At 40.2% G+C, this 17,285-nt stretch overlaps 1 protein-coding gene across 1 annotated transcript in view; it reads right to left on the bottom strand.

Moving 5' to 3' along the window:
* Window positions 1–17,285, bottom strand: part of LOC101336987 (uricase) — a 129,697-nt gene that overhangs the window by 50,940 nt on the left and 61,472 nt on the right. The gene's annotated exons all lie outside the window — the stretch shown is intronic.

The raw sequence follows: 17,285 nt of genomic DNA, 5'->3' as shown, positions 1-17,285 counted from the left end.
TACTTTATAAAAAAATAAAATAAGTGACAGCCAAAAAAAAGAAGTCAGATTAGAAGAAAGAAATAAAACAACCCAACAACTTGGGGGGAAATAAAGAAGTGTAACATAAGGAAATCAGAATCAAATCTAGTAATCTTAATTCCAATGTGTTTCATTTTCTGGAATTCTTATCACTAAATATAACAATTATATAAGTGAATAATAATAAATTTGTATTAAGCACTCATTGTTTACTAAAATTTGAAACATGGTTCCTAATTTCAAGAAGCTTACAATCTAACAAAAGTAATCATAAGAATAACTAAAGCTAGCGCTTATTGAGTGTTTACTATCTAGTAAACAGTCAACCCACATTTTCTTATTTGATCTTCATAACAGTGCTACGCAGTAGGAAATGTTATAATCCTTATTTTACTGACAAGGTAACTGAGGCCTACAGAGTTTCAGTAACTTGTCCACTATCACAGAGGTCTATCTGACCTCTAAGACTATGCTCTTAACTTCTATTTCAAGAGACAAGTTTTAAAAAGTGATGTGATATAGGATAATACATATCTTGAGGTCTTAATCAACCAAAATTCATAGGACATAATGGCACTGGTTCAATGGAAAGCAGAGAAAAAAAACAAAGTTGGTCTTCCTGTCAGTAGCAAGCATAAGTGATGGGAATGTTGAATACTAGCTAACTAACTTACATGCTTGAAAACATAAGGAGGTTTGAAAAATATGTTTTAGCTTTGCAGAGAGCATCTGAGCATAAATAATTCCAATAAAATCAGATTAGAAGAATACAAAATCCTGACTTTAAAAATGAAGAGGATAAAAATGTTACTGAGCCCAAGCTTGGTAACAAATTTTGGCGAAGCCAGCCAGGAGCGCTGCTGCTTGTGGCCTGCGAGCCCTAGTTGGGGAATTTTCATGTAAGGCCCTAGCAGCTGCCAGGACCACTTGTCCTGAGGGTTTTCCCTTTGAAATTCCCTGAAGTGGCACCAGCTCCCCCAGCGCTTGGCAGTTGGAGCAAGAAATCAACATTTGGGAGCCAATGGGCCCCATATAGTAGGGTAAGTCACTCCGGTATGTACTGGGAACTGCCAACTGGGAACATTTTCTCCTCAGTTAGGGCTTTTCCTTTAAGGGAAAAGCCAATTTGTTCATTTGATTGGGGTACCCTGTTGGAGGGGGGAATTATTGTTGGACTCTACCTGATTTGTAAACCGGTTTGTTGGCTTTTGTTTTGCATTCATTCATGATGGAATCTGTTTGTGTTTTTGGTATTGGAATTTGCTTGTGCTTTTTGTGTTTTGTTGTTCTTGAACTTATAAATATGGGAAATATTCTATCTGTCCCTAAGGAAAGCCCTTTGGGGTGTATCTTAAATAAATGGGCAAAATATAGCTGTGGGCCTATGACTAAGGAAGAGAGGATATTCTATTGTAATTGTGTGTGGGCCCAATATATGTTAGGTTGAGGAGAGTGATGGCCCTTGAATGGCTCACTTAATTATTATACAATCTTGCAATTAGAATTGTTTTGTGAAAGAGCAGGTAAAAATGATGGGATTCCTTACATAGAAGCATTTATGCTATTGCATCAGGAGGAAAAGAAGTCAGAAGGCTCCCACCTTATGGTACAGCAGTCTGAAAGGAAAACCAAGGGAAAACCTGCTCTTCAAGAGGGAGAAGGTGAAAGTGAGAGTGACGACATGTTATTCCAAAACTTAAAATGCCCCCTCCAGTCAACCAGACTCCCCCACTGGCCAAGCAGGCTGCACCAGCAGTTGTTCCGACCACCCCCATGCCACCAACATATTCATTGCCTCCTGTTTCCCCTACTTATGTGCATCAATTAGAAGTTTCTATGTTAACCCCAGGGGCACAGGGGCCTGGTTTGGTTTTACCATATAAGACCCAACAGGGCATCCAATTTGGACTGGGAGTCACTTCTGGAGCAGGGCAATTTCCCTTGTGCTGATATCCTGTGGGAGGCCTTAATGCAGATGGCCAACCAGCTGGGTTTCTATGGATGCACAAGCCATTGTCAACTTCAGATCTGTTTAACTGGAAAAACCATAACCTTACGTACTGAGAGTCCCCCTCCATATGACTGAACTTTTCACTTCTATCTTTGCCACTCACCATCCCTCTTAGGCAGACATTCACACTCTTATGAATATGATGCTTACTGGGGATGAAAGAAGAATCATCATTGACAAGGCGAGAGAGGAAGCATACCAGCTTCATCTAGCAGATCCAGATGGAACTCCAGAAGCAAATTTGGCAGTTCTTATTGCTGAGCCTGACTGGGATCCTAATAATGGAGATATGCCACTCCCAAAACATTATAGGAAGTGTATCTTAGCGGGTCTTTGAAAAGGAGTACCTAGGCAAAAGAGCTTAAACAAAATTCAGGAGACACACCAAAAACCCAATGAGGATCCATCAGAGTCTCTAGAAAGAATTTATCAAGCTTATAGGTGCTACATTGATACAGATTCTGAGTCCCCAGAAAATATGAGAATGGTAAATATGACCTTCACTGGGCAAACCACCCCCAGATATAAGAAGAAGATTGCAAAAGTTAGATGGTGCATTTTGAATGAACCCTTCTCAATTGGTAGATGTTGCTTTTACAGTGATCAACAACAGTTGGAGCAACCTTAACAGGGAACAACGACAGAAGCAAGAGGATGCAAGATGGAATGCCACTTTTCTGGCATCAGCACTGGATTCCGGGAAAGCAAGTAACCCAAAGAGAGATAAGCCACCATCATGGAGGGACCAATGTGCTTCCTCTAAGGAGGACAGGCATTGGAAAAAAAGATTGACCTAGCCTAAAGAATAAGAAAGAAAACAATAAAAGAAAGATGGGAACCTCTCATATGTTAGAAAAAGAGGAACACTTTCATGGTGAATGAAGAGGCCTGGGGGCTCCTTTGGACTTGAGGTGTCCAATTCCAATTTCCCCACAGGAGCCCTGGGTAACTTTTGATAGTGGGGGACAAGTTGATTGACTTTCTGATAGATATGGGTATAACATACTCCATGGTAAACACCAAGGTGGCACGGAAAACATCTCAATCCATCCTGGTCATGGGAGTTTCTGGAGAAATACAAAATTGTTATTTCTTACCACTTCTGGAATGCCAACTAGGGGACCTCACCCTGAAACACAGTTTCTTATCTATGTCAGCGTGTCCAATCCCTCTTTTGGGCCGAGACCTCCTTTGTAAATTAAATGTTCAAGTAACTTTTTTGCCAGGACAGCTTGACATCAGGTTCCCACCAGAGCATGCTATAAGCCTATATGTGGCACTCACGGATGCCCCAGAAAAGGAGACGGAGCTCTCCCCCAACCTCCAAGGTCTATGAAAAGGTAAGGCCAGAAGTGTGGGTTGATGGCACCCCAGAGAAGGCCAACAACACATGGCCAATAATCTCATTAAAAAAGCATGTTGGGGGACTTCCCTGGTGGTCCAGTGGTTAAGCAGGGGACACGGGTTCAATTCCTGGTCAGGGAACTAAGATCCCACATGCCGCGGGGCAACTAAGCCCGCGTGCCGCAGCTACTGAGCCCACAAGCCACAGCTAGAGAGCCCACGTGCCGCAATGAAGATCCTGCATGACGCAACTAAGACCCAATGCAGCCTAATTAATTAATTTTTTAAAAAGGGATGTTGGGACACCTAATCTAAAGCAATACCCTCTAAGGCAAGAGGCCCAAAAGGGAATACAGCCAATTCTCGAAAAGTTGTTTAAAACAGGAGTGATTATACGTTGCAGGTTCCCATGTAACTCCCCTATCCTCCCGGTCAAAAAGCCAAACTCAGCAGAGTATTGCTTTGTCCAAGACCTGAGGACTGTTAATGAAATAGTCCAAGATTTGTACCCTGTGGCACCTAATCCATACACTCTGCTTACAACTATTCTGGGAGAATACAGCTGATTCTCAGTTTTGGACTTGAAGGATGCTTTTTTCTGCATTCCTACCACAGAAGAATCACAGCAGCTGTTTGCTTTTGAATGGCAGGACCCAGAAGCACGGGTAGTCCAACAGTATTGTTGGACAGTCCTGCCTCAAGGATTTAAGAATTCCCCTACTTTGTCTGGGGAAATGTTGGCTAGGGACCTTAGAAACTTAATATTGGATGAAGGACTCTTACTCCAATATGTGGACGATTTGCTCATAACAAGTCCTACATATGATAAGTGTCTACAAAATACCATAAGAACCCTGAATTATTTGCCCATTTGTGGATATAAGTTCTCCCAGTAAAAGGCCCAAGTATGTAAGCAACAAGTCACATATTTGCGTTTTGTCTTTTCCCAAGGACAGCGGGGTCTTTTGCCTGATAGAAAACAGGCAATGGCAGGCTTGAGAACACCCAAGACTCGCAGACTACTGAGGGGATTTCTGGGAATGGCAGGAATCTGTCGGATTTGGATCCCGAAATATGGGCTCATAGTAAAGCCCCCCTATGAAGCTTTAAAGAGGCATGAGGGCTTCCCTGGTGGCGCAGTGGTTGAGAGTCCGCCTGCCAATGCAGGGGACACGGGTTCGAGCCCTGGTCTGGGAAGATTCCACATGCCATGGAGCAACTAGGCCCGTGAGCCACAACTACTGAGCCTGCGCGTCTGGAGCCTGTGCTCCGCAACAAGAGAGGCCGCGACAGTGAGAGGCCCGTGCACCACGATGAAGAGTGGCCCCCACTTGCCGCAACTAGAGAAAGCCCTCGCACAGAAACGAAGACCCAACACAGCCAAAAATAAATATAAAAATAAATAAATTAATTAAAAAAAAAAGAGGTATGATTTTGAGCCCCTTACTTGGACTACAAAGTGCCAAATAGCCTTTGAAATAATAAAAACAAAGTTAGTCCCAGCCCCAGCTTTGGGACTACCAGACTTACAGAAACCTTTCAAATTTTATGTCCATGAGAGACAAGGCATAAATCTCTGGGTGTTAATTCAAACTCTGGGGAATTCTCGAAACAACTAGAACAGACTGTTAAGGGATGGCCTCCTTGCCTTCGAGCTGTAGCAGCTACTTGTGACATACTTCAGGAAGTTGAGCAGTTTACCCTGGGGCAACCCACCACTGCGTATGTCCCTCACCATGTCCTTTCTTTACTGGAACAAAAAGGGGGCAATTGGCTGACTTCTGGGAGAATGGGAAAGTACCAAGCCATTCTCTTAGACAATCTCAATGTAGGACCTCAGGTCACTTCAGCCCTAAATCCTGCTGCATTGCTCCCAGTTGATGCTGGGAGCAGGACCCCAGAGCAGGACTGCCTATGGGTCATTGAGCTCATGTACTCTAGCAGACCAGACTTAACAACCCTTGGCCGAGCCAGAACATGGAACTGTTCACCGATGGAAGCAGCTTCACGGACCAAGGTAAGTGGTACGTTGGGTATGCGGTGGTAACCCTTAAAAAGATTGTTGAAGCAAAAGCCCTGCCCCCAGGGAGCTCAGCTCAGAAGGCAGAAATCATTGCTCTGACAAGAGCCCTACTTCTCACTGAAGGCAGGCAAGTAAATATATTCACAGACTCTTGCTATGCACTCTCCATGGTGCATGCTCACAGGGCAATCTGGAAAGAAAGGGGGTGCTTCACTTTGAACAATAAAGACATAAAACATGCTTCTGAAATCCTGTCACTCTTAGAAACAGTCCATAAGCCCTCACAAGTGGCCATAATGCACCGCCCAGGCCACCAAAAGGGTGAAACTCATATAATGAAAGGCAACCAGTTAGCTGACCAAGCTGCAAAGAAAGCAGCAAAGGAAGGGGATTGTCAAGCCATGAAAGGGTCACTTCTATCACAGGTCAGCTTGTCAAAATACCAGATAGTGTATTCAGAGAAGGACAAGGAGAGGGCCAAAGAGTGGGGATTCACTCTTGATCACACCTCACCTGGCTGGAAATGTAGTGCACAAAGAATTGTTTTGATTCCTGAGGCCCTTTTGGACACTGTGCTGCAGCACACTCATAATAGTACCCATTATGGGAGCGAAGCCACCCTACAATGGATTCAGAAATACATAATGGGACCTAACCTACAAAGGACCATCCAGCAAAACACGCAAAATTGTATGATTTGTGCTGAAAATAACCCAAAGACTGCTCTCAGAACTCCCTAGACGGGGACCCAACACAGAGGAACCTGCCCCGCCGAGGACTGGCAAACAGACTTTATTCAAATGCTTCGAGCCACAGGAAATTTCAGATATCTGCTAGTATTTGTGGACACTTTTTCAGGATGGATGGAGGCATATCCTACCAGAACAGAAAAAGCCTCCAAAGTGGTAAAAGTCCTCCTTAAGAAAATTATCCCCCAATTTGGAATGCCTAACTCCCTTCAAAGTGATAACGGGCCTGCTTTTGTCTCTAGCATAACCCAACAAGTGTCTAAAGCACTGCAAATTAATTGGAAGCTACATTCATCGTGGAGACCACAATCAATAGGAAAAACTGAGAACATGAATTATACATTTCAAAGGAGCATTGCTAAAATATGTCAAGAGACTAATTTTACTTGGGATAAGGCCTTGCCAGTTGCCCTGCTATGGATCAGAGTGGCTCCCAGAAGCAGGCTTAAATTAAGCCCCTTTGAAATATTGTATGGTAGGCCACTCCAGGTGTCTGCCCCAGCGGGAGAATCTATAAATGCTCTGAAAGATCCAGCAGTTGCCAATTACGTTAAAACTCTGGGCACAATACTAACCTCTGTTCATGAGTTTGCTTCCAGCAGGTCTGCCTATCCAGCTGAGGTAGCCTTACATCCTTTCTGGCCTGGAGACCGAGTCCTCCTTAAAATCTGAAGAGAACAAGGGCCTGAGCACCAGTTGAGTACAAGGTGGACAGGACCACGTGTGGTATTACTCACCACACATTCATCTGTCAAGTTAGCTGGAGTAAAGCCATGGATTCATCACACTTGGGTTAACGTAGCCCCACTGTCATCAAAAAATGACTAGAGGCCTGAGAGGCCTAGAGAGCAATGGGTTTGTGAACCTTTAGAAGGGTTAAGGCTGCTCTTCAAAAATAATAAGTATTGAAATTAAAATTGCATTGTAGAAGGAATTTCATTAGGTTCAAATAGTTGTAGATAAAGAAAGAGAATTGTATTGCTTACTAAAAATTTTAAGCAACGTTCCCGACTCAAAACTGATCAATTCCATTTCACGATCACACCCTCATTGCCCCTGTTCAGTGGGAAGTAGCCAGAAAGATCATCATCCCTTTTCCCACAAGACTGTGGAATGGACATTGACAGTGGGGAATTGTAATAGGGATGGGGCAGGCATGAGCTATAGCAGCCCCATTCAGCCATTGGTCGGTGCCAAAGTGGGCCCCTCCCCAAAGCGAGCAACTGTCAATGAGCAACCGTTAGTGGTCCTGCTAAGCCATTGGTAACACAGTGGGCCCCTCCCCCTCCTCTGCATAAAAGGAGCCAGAATTTAGACTGGGACAAGATGGGGCTCTTTTTTTGAGACGCCAGTCTGCCATCTTCTCGGTCTGCTAGCTTTCCAATTAAAGTCGTTCTTCCTTGCCCCAACAACTTGTCTCCTGATTTATTGGCCTGTTGTGCAGCCAGAAGAGTGAGCTTGGGCTCAGTAACAAAAACTTGATCCAATAGTATAACGAGGAATGAATGGGAAGGAAAAAGAGAAAGACAACGTGAAGAAATTCTATTGAACTAAACATACACAATAGGTATGAGCTTACTCCCAAAAGTATTGATAAACCAAGACCTTCTAGAAAAGTTGTTTCATCCCAAGCTCAACAGAACAATCTGAAGGAGAAGAGAATTAAAATCAGAATCCATAGAATAAAGAGTATAGGAATGTGACAGAGAAAGGAAAAGAAGATACTGGTCTGCTGGAAATGCATGTAAAGATGTGTTTTGCATTGAAGGAGAGAGAGGAAGTGGCTAGACCTCCCTTGAGGATGGAAAAAAATGCCATAATTGAACAGTCCTGGTAGTTCGAGAATATCAAATACTGACCCTGGGATGAAGGAATGTATCTTGGTGTTGGTAGTTCCCTGTGGTGGAGCTTAGAGGCAGCTACAATAAACCAAAGGACAGCAAGTATTGCTATCTTTCTCAAGCATATGCCCAGCATTGCTACCCAGTCATTCTGACTCCCGTAAAGACAATGGGGACATATCTTTAGGGTAATAACATCCTTGGAAGGAAACTGAAATATTTGAGAATATAGGGGACATTTTAATTGATTCTCTTTGGGAGAAAGAGGAAAATATGGGTGATATCAATAGATGAAATTTAAGTCCTAAACCATGATTTAAAACACTGAAATTAAAGAACCATGTCTAAGATGGGAATGTATCTTTCAAAGAAGTGTAAGACTGTGTTTGTCTATAAACTACTTAATGTAATTGTGAAGAAAAGAAATTAGAAACAGAAATAAACCTATGGCAATAATAATTAGAGTGGAGGATGGCAGTTCTAACATGGAAACTCCAAGCCATTTTTCTGCTGTGCCTTCACGCTCCCTCCTAGAAAACCTATTTTCCCCAGTTTGTGGTATCAAGAGACCCTTTCTTCTCTAGCTCCAAATGGCAGGACTGAGTGAGTTTGCGATACCAAAGAACATAAGTCAAAGGCCGTTCCAAGGCAATTAGATATAGAGAGTTTACAGTAGGGGTACCAAGACAGAGTTTTGGGGGTTGGACACTTGATCTGGAGGGTCATGTCCACTGGAGATAGCTTCACCATTTTGCTGCCTTGTACACACTGAAGCAGAGAATGCTGGGCTGCAGAAGCTGGAGAATGGTGCAAATGAACCTCAAAATCAAAGAGGCTTATCAATTCCTAAGTGTCCAGATGTCAGCTGAGTTCCTTGTGGAGCCAGCTATTCTCCATAGTCACATATCCTATGACATACCCTTACATTCTGTCATTAACTCCCCTATTATTAGTTTAGGTTAGTCTGAATAGGTACTAATTCTTGCAAGCAAACAATTCTTATCTAAATTATGTAGAAAAAAGCATGACAGTGTGAGTGTGGTGTCAAATCATTTCAACAAAAATAATAGAGAAATGTGTCCTAAACAAGTCTCACAGTCTCATAATCTCAGGTGTTTTATATACTAACACAGAATATGGGTTATAAAGGAGAGAAATTTGATATTGTAGCATGGTATGGTAAATAGGCTTTCACAGGAAGCAATAGAAAGCACTTGATGGGATGGAATAAGAAAGAGTTATGGTGTAGCTTCAAATATTCAGACATTTACTAAGGGTCTCATCCAGCTAAAATAATTCTTGATTAACTTTCAGCTTAATACACAGACAATTACATCGCCCAAAAAGTAGAGAAATGTCTAGAGGAATTTCAACTCTGAACCTAAGACTTGCCAGAAAGAAGGAGTTTGCTGGTGAAATGAAAGTAATGGTGTCCCAGGCGAAAAACATCCCTGGGAAAGTTTTCATTTTCTTTTCATCAGGGAAAGAAAAGTTGAATATACTCCAAGGTTAGAAAGTCTGAGATCGAGGTACAGAAGAAAATATGATTCCATGGCAGAAGATTCTTAAAGGGAATATAGCTCAAGAGGTTAAGAAGTTATCAAAAGTGAAATTCTGACTATGTGATTTCTCTATGAAGAAGAAAGGGAAAAAGCAATGTAATTACACAGTCAGTTTTCTCATGAGCTTATATATAACATTTGCATACAAAGCATAAAAGAAAAAGGCCAGGGACTTCCCTGGTGGTGCAGTGGTTGAGAGTCCGCCTGCCAATGCAGGGGACACAAGTTTAATACATGGGCCGGGAAGATCCCACATGCCGCGGAGCAACTAAGCCCGTGCACCACAACTACTGAGCCTGTGCTCTAGTGCCCGCGAGCCACAACTACTGAAGCCCACGTGCCACAACTACTGAATCCTGCGCACCTAGAGCCTGTGCTCCACAACAAGAGAAGCCACTGCAGTGAGAAGCCCGCGCACTGCAATGAAGAGTAACCCCCGCTCACCGCAACTAGAGAAAGCCTGCGCAGCAATGAAAACCCAACACAGCCAAAAATAAATAAATTTATTTAAAAGGAAAAGAAAAGAAAAAGGCCAATGAACAAAGAAGAATAAAAGAATGGCACCAATCTGTATACAGAATTACATGAAACAGCAAAGGCTACTTGTTGCAAAAAATGTTAAGGTTAACAAAAAATGTTTTATAGTTATATTTGATCAGGATTACACTGGAAAAAATAGTAGTTTGTGAATGCCAAAAAAAAAACTTTGTCTCTTTTATTTCTGTCTTTTCAGTAAAGATGAGTGGTATTCAAACTGAGAAGGTAGGGAAAAAATGGTCAGGGATAACTAAATCAAGACTTCTGCAAAGCAATTTTAAGAGCACACACGGCTCCCTACAATGAGTTCATGTTTCCAGGCCCAAAGAATGATAGCGAAAACTGTTGAAAGATCAGAGATCTTTGAGGAAACATGGAAGACAGACAAATAACATCTTCCTTTCCAAAACTGAATGGAAGGTGTGGTCTCAAATGTAATCCCCAGAATGATCCTGTAGTGGATCTTTAAAGGGCCATATTGTAAGCACTTAGAAAATGATCAACTAGACAATCTGCAGTTGTCAGCCTGAACCAGGCTCTCTACAAGACAGGCATCTCTGACTACCTCATTTCCATTTAGACAAGAGTTACAAGACTGATGGATCAAGAAATTGTAGTAGGTAGGGAATCCTTGAGCAGCAACAAAACAAAGGTCTCTCTTGATATCCTGTGGTCAAGATGATAACATTGGGTGAATGTAAATATAGTCCAATGAATTTATACGTTATTCAAAGAGTAGTCAAGGTGGATTTGTGTCAATTTGAAAGGAGGTTCTTGATGTCATACCAAAGAGCATGAGCACTTTTTCCAATTTAATCCATCAAACAGTCTGTACTAGACACTGTGATGAGCAAAAGGAACAACAATGAACAAGACAGACAGTCTCTGCCCTTAAAGATCTTATACTTGAGTTCTGTCCTTAGCCCTATTCCATAAACATTTTTAGATGACTTTGATGAGTAACCACAAAATATGTTTATTAAATTTGTATATGACAAACAGGTAAAAAAATAGCAGATCCAGCAAATGATGAAATTTATTCCCAAGGAATCTTGAAAGGCTGGTGTGATAGATTAAATAATACTAAACATGATAAAGATAAATGTAAGTCTATTCCCTTGAATCCAAAATCAAAAACAAAAACCCACAATGAGGGCTTCCCTGGTGGCTCAGTGGTTGGGAGTCTGCCTGCTGATGCAGGGGACACGGGGTCGTGCCCCGGTCTGGGAAGATCCCACATGCCGCGGAGTAGCTGTCCCTGTGAGCCATGGCCACTGAGCCTGCGTGTCCGGAGCCTGTGCTCCACAACGGGAGAGGCCACAACAGTGAGAGGCCCACGTACCACAAAAAAAAAAAAAAAAAAATACCACAATGACCATGACAGAGGTACAGGTTGAAGAAAAATATAATTTAACAGCAGATGATGTAGAAAATGATTCAGAGGTTTTGGCAGAAAACTCAATATGACTAAACAGTGTGATTGGCTATAAAAAGAAAGAAAAAAGAAGATACTATAATATTGAGATGTATGGATAGAACATTATAAAGAGTAAGGAAATAGGCATACTCTATCCTATGTTAGTGGCCCAGGTATCATTTTTACGAGGAATATAGAAGGAGTGAAGGATGCATAGAAGAAATTGGCCAGAATAAATATGCCTTCTGTGATAGAAGAGGGAACAGTAGAAAGAAATGGAAATGTCTATCCTCAAAAAGGTTCACTGGGGACAGGATACATATCTTCAAAAATATAAAAGACTATTCTGTGGAGGAAGTTCTACACTTGCTCTATATGACATCTAGAGGCTGAGGTAGGATAAAGGAATAGAAAATAGAGTGAACCACATTCAGCTCAAATTAAGTACAAACCATGTTGTCTAAATATTTTGCCATAGCTAATGAGCTCTACAGGATCTACCACGGACTTCCTTCCTGGCCACTGTCCCACAGCTCTCCCACCCACTCATTACACTTCATCTACTGCTATTCTTATTCCTCAAACTCACCAACGCCACCTCAAAGTCATGCAACTGCTAGTCCTGCTGACTGAAAAACTTTTCTCCCAGATGTGTACATGGTTGGCCTCTTAGCATTAAGGGCCTCAGCATTAAGGTAATTTCTTATGAGAGGCCTTTTCTGATCACGCAATCTAAGTTAGCATCTCCAGCACTTTCCAATGCAACACTCTATTTTATTTTAGCATTTATCACTATATGATATTATCTTCATGATGGTACATGGATTTTTCCATCCTGTTCACTGTCGAATCCCCAGTCCCTGTGCAATTCCTGGAACATTGAATGCTCGGTGAATATTAGTTGAATGTATGAATGAATGAATGTAAAGTTGGCAAGATCTGCCAAGATATGTGTTTGAGTGAAGAGCAAAACTCATTGGAAAAGCTGTGGTAGGGGAGATTCGCACATAGACTGAGAAGTATAACTGGATGACCTTAAAGTCATTTTCAATCCTGAAGTTCTATAATTAAACACTAATTTATGGGAGGCTTTATAATTTCACTATTGGTTCAGAGAGAGATGACAAATGAAGACTGGAACAGCCAAGAAGGCTTCATTGAAGATGTAGAGATAGGTGGAATTTAGACAGTTGGAATGGGAGAAAAGATGTTTGAGGAGAAAGAAATAGCATGAGCAAAGTCTCAGAGGCAGACCTAAGTAACATATGAGGAGGAGACAACTGTTAAGAAGTTATGCCATCCAAAGGAGAGGATGTGCTTTGGGAACTTGAGAAAAATGAGACAACAGGTAAAATAGGGCCACAATGCATGGTTGAACTTTAAAGCCAAACTATGAATTGAACTCAGTAGGAAATCCCTGAGTATCCTGAGAAGATAGATGAACACCATGATAAAGGCAATGATTTAAGAGAAGGTAATCTCTGGTAGAATCAAAGCCTTGTAACTGATTTAAACTAAATTATATCCCTTAAACTATAAAACAACCTGTTCTTTTCTATTCTATGCCATTTTAGGAGGCTCTGACAATAATTCTGATGTGAGATATGAAGTCCTGAACTAAGATAGTAACAAGTGAAACAGGAAAAGATAAATATGAGAGACTTAAAAAAAAATAGACAAATGAAAATGCAGAGGGCTATGTACCAGATGAAGGAACAAGATAAAGCCCCAGAAAAACAACTAAATAAAGTGGAGATAGGCAACCTTCCAGAAAAAGAATTCAGAATAATGATAGTGAAGATGATCCAGGACCTCAGGAAAAGAATGGAGGCAAAGATCGAGAAGATGCAAGAAATGTTCAACAAAGACCTAGAAGAATTAAAGAACAAACAAACAGAGATGAACAATACAATAACTGAAATGAAAAATACACTGGAAGGAACCAATAGCAGAATAACTGAGGCAGAAGAACTGATAAGTGACCTGGAAGACACAATGGTGGAATTCACAGTCATGGAACAGAATAAAGAAAAAAGAATGAAGACAGCCTAAGAGACCTCTGGGACAACATTAAACGCAACAACATTTGCGTTGTAGGGGTCCCAGAAGGAGAAGAGAGAGAGAAAGGACCCAAGAAAGTATTTGAAGAGATTATAGTCAAAACCTTCGCTAACATGGGAAAGGAAATAGCCACCCAAGTACAGGAAGTGCAGAGAGTCCCATACAGGAAAAACCCAAGGAGAAACATGCCAAGACACATCGTAATGAAAATAGCCAAAATTAAAGACAAAGAAAAATTATTGAAAGCAGCAAGGGAAGAATGACTGATAACATACAGGGAAACTCCCATAAGGTCAACAGCTGATTTTTCAGCAGAAACTCTACAAGCCAGAGGGAGTTGTATGACATATTTAAAGGGATGAAAGGGAAGAACCTACAACCAACATTACTCTACCCGGCAAGGATCTCATTCAGATTCAATGGAGAAATCAAAAGCTTTACAGACAAGCGAAAGCTAAAAGAATTCAGCACCACCAAATCAGTTCTACAACAAATGCTAAAGGATCTTCTCTAAGTGGGAAACACAAGAGAAGAAAAGGACCTACAAAAACAAACATAAAACAATTAAGAAAATGGTAATAGGAGCATACATATCGATAATTACCTTAAACATGATTGAAATAAATGCTCCAGCCAAATGACACAGGCTTGCTGAATGGATACAAAAACAAGACCCATATATATGTTGTCTACAAGAGACCCACTTCAGACCTAGAGACACATACAGACTGAAAGTGAAGGGATGGATAAAGATATTCCATGCCACTGGAAATCAAAAGAAAGCTGGAGTAGCAATACTCATATCACACAAAATAGACTTTAAAATAAAGACTATTACAAGAGACAAAGAAGGACACTATATAATGATCAAAGGATCAATCCAAGAAGAAGATATAACAATTATAAATATGTATGCACCCAACATAGAAGCACGTCAATACATAAGGCAACTGCTAACACCTATAAAAGAGGAAATCGACAGTAACACAATAATAGTGGGGAATTTTAACACCTCACTTACACAAACAGACAGATCATCCAAACAGAAAATTAATAAGGAAACACAAGCTTTAAATGACACAATAGACCAGATAGATTTAATTGATATTTATAGGACATTCCAACCAAAAACAGCAGATTATACTTTCTTCTCAAGTGCACACAGAACATTCTCCAGGATAGATCATATCTTGGGTCACAAATCAAGCCTCAGTAAATTTGAGAAAATTGAAATCATATCAAGCATTATTTTCTGACCACAACGCTATGAGATTAGAAATCAATTACAGGGAAAAAACCGTAAAAAACACAAACACATGGAGGCTAAACAATACATTACTAAATAACCAAGACATCATTGAAGAAAACAAAGAGGAAATCAAAAAATATCTAGAGGCAAATGACAATGAAAACACGATGATCCAAAACCTATGGGACGAAGCAAAAGAAGTTATAAGAGGGAAGCTTATAACAATACAAGCCGACCTCAAGAAACAAGAAAAATCTCAAATAAACAATCTAAACTTACACCTAAAGGGACTAGAGAAAAAAGAACAAACAAAACCCAAAGTTAGTACAAGGAAAGAAATCACAAAGATCAGAGCAGAAATAAATGAAATAGAAACAAAGAAGACAATAGCACAGACAAATAAAACTAAAAGCTTGTTGTTTGAGAGGACAAACAAAACTGACAAACCATTAGCCAGACTCATCAAGAAAAAGAGGGAGAGGACTCAATTCAATAAAACTAGAAATGAAAAAGGAGAAGTTACAAAAGACACTGCAGAAATACAAAGTATCCTAAAAGACTACTACAAGCAACTCTATGCCAACAAAATGGACAACCTGGAAGAAATGGACAAATTCTTAGAAAGGTATAACATTCCAAGACTGAGTCAGGAAGAAATAGAAAATATGAACAGACCAATCACAAGTAATGAAATTGAAAGTGTGATTAAAAATGTTCCAACAAACAAAAGTCCAGGACCAGATGGCTTCACAGGTGAATCCTATCAAACATTTAGAGAAGAGCTAACACCTATCCTTCCCAAACTCTTCCAAAAAACTGCAGAGGAAGGAACACTCCCAAACACATTCTATGAGGCCACCATCACCCTGATACCAACACCAGACAAAGATACTACAAAAAAAGAAAATTACAGACCAATATCACCGATGAATATAGATGCAAAAATCCTCAACGAAATACTAACAAACAGAATCCAACAACACATTAAAAGGGTCATACACCATGATCAAGTGGGATTTACCCCAGGGATGCAAGGATTCTTCAAAATACAAAAATCAATCAATGTGATACACCATATTAACAAATTGAAGAATAAAAACCATATGATCATCTCAATAGATGCAGAAAAAGCTTTTGACAAAATTCAACACCCATTTATGATAAAAACTCTCCAGAAAGTGGGCATAGAGGGAACCTCCCTCAACATAATAAAGGCCATATACGACAAACCCACAGCAAACATCATTCTCAATAGTGAAAACTGAAAGCATTTCCTCTAAGATCAGGAACAAGACAAGGATGTCTACTCTCACCACTATTATTCAACAAAGCTTTGGAAGTCCTAGCCACAGCAATCAGAGAAAAAAAAGAAATAAAAGGAATGCAAATTGGAAAATAAGAAGTAAAGCTGTCACTGATTGCAGATGACATGATACTATACATAGAGAATCCTAAAGATGCCACCAGAAAACTACTAGAGCTAATCAATGAATTTAGTAATGTAGCAGGATACAAAATTAATGCACAGAAATCTCTTGCATTCCTATACACTAATGATGAAATAACTGAAAGAGAAATTAAGGAAACACTCCCATTTACCATTGCAAAAAAAGAATAAAATACATAGTAATAAACGTACCTAAGGAGACAAAAGTCCTGTATGCAGAAAACTATAAGACACTGATGAAAGAAATTAAAGATGATACCAACTGATGGAGAGATATAACATGTTCTTGGATTGGAAGAATCAATATTGTGAAAATGACTATACTACCCAAAGCAATCTACAGAGTCAATGCAACCCCTATCAAATCACCAATGGCATTTTTTACAGAACTAGAACAAAAAATCTTAAAATTTGTATGGAGACACAAAAGACCCCGAATAGCCAAAGAAGTCTTGAGGGGAAAAAAAATGGCACTGCAGGCATCAGACTCCCTGACTTCAGACTATACTACAAAGCTACAGTAATCAAGACAATATGATACTGGCATAAAAACTGAAATATAGATCAACAGAACAAGATAGAAAGCCCAGAGAAAAACCCACACACCTATGGTCAACTAATCTATGCCAAAGGAGGCAAGGATATATAATGGAGAAAAGACAGTCTCTTCAATAAGTGGTGCTGGGAAAACTGGAATGTAAAAGAATGAAATTAGAACACTCCCTGACACCATCCACAAAAATAAACTCAAAATGGATTAGAGACCTAAATGTAAGACTGGGCACTATAAAACTCTTAGAGGAAAACACAGGAAGAACACTCTTTGACATAAATCACAGCAAAATATTTTTTGATCCATCTCCTAGAGTAATGGAAATAAAAACAAAAATAAACAAATGGAACCTAATGAAACTTAAAGCTTTTGCACAGCAAAGGAAACCATAAGCAAGATGAAAAGATAACCCTCAGAATGGGAGAAAATATTTGCAAACAAATCAATGGACAAAAGATTAATTTCCAAAA

Source organism: Tursiops truncatus, chromosome 1, assembly GCF_011762595.2.
Source record: "Tursiops truncatus isolate mTurTru1 chromosome 1, mTurTru1.mat.Y, whole genome shotgun sequence".
NCBI lineage: Eukaryota > Metazoa > Chordata > Mammalia > Artiodactyla > Delphinidae > Tursiops > Tursiops truncatus.
This window is presented reverse-complemented; position numbering and strand designations above follow the sequence as displayed.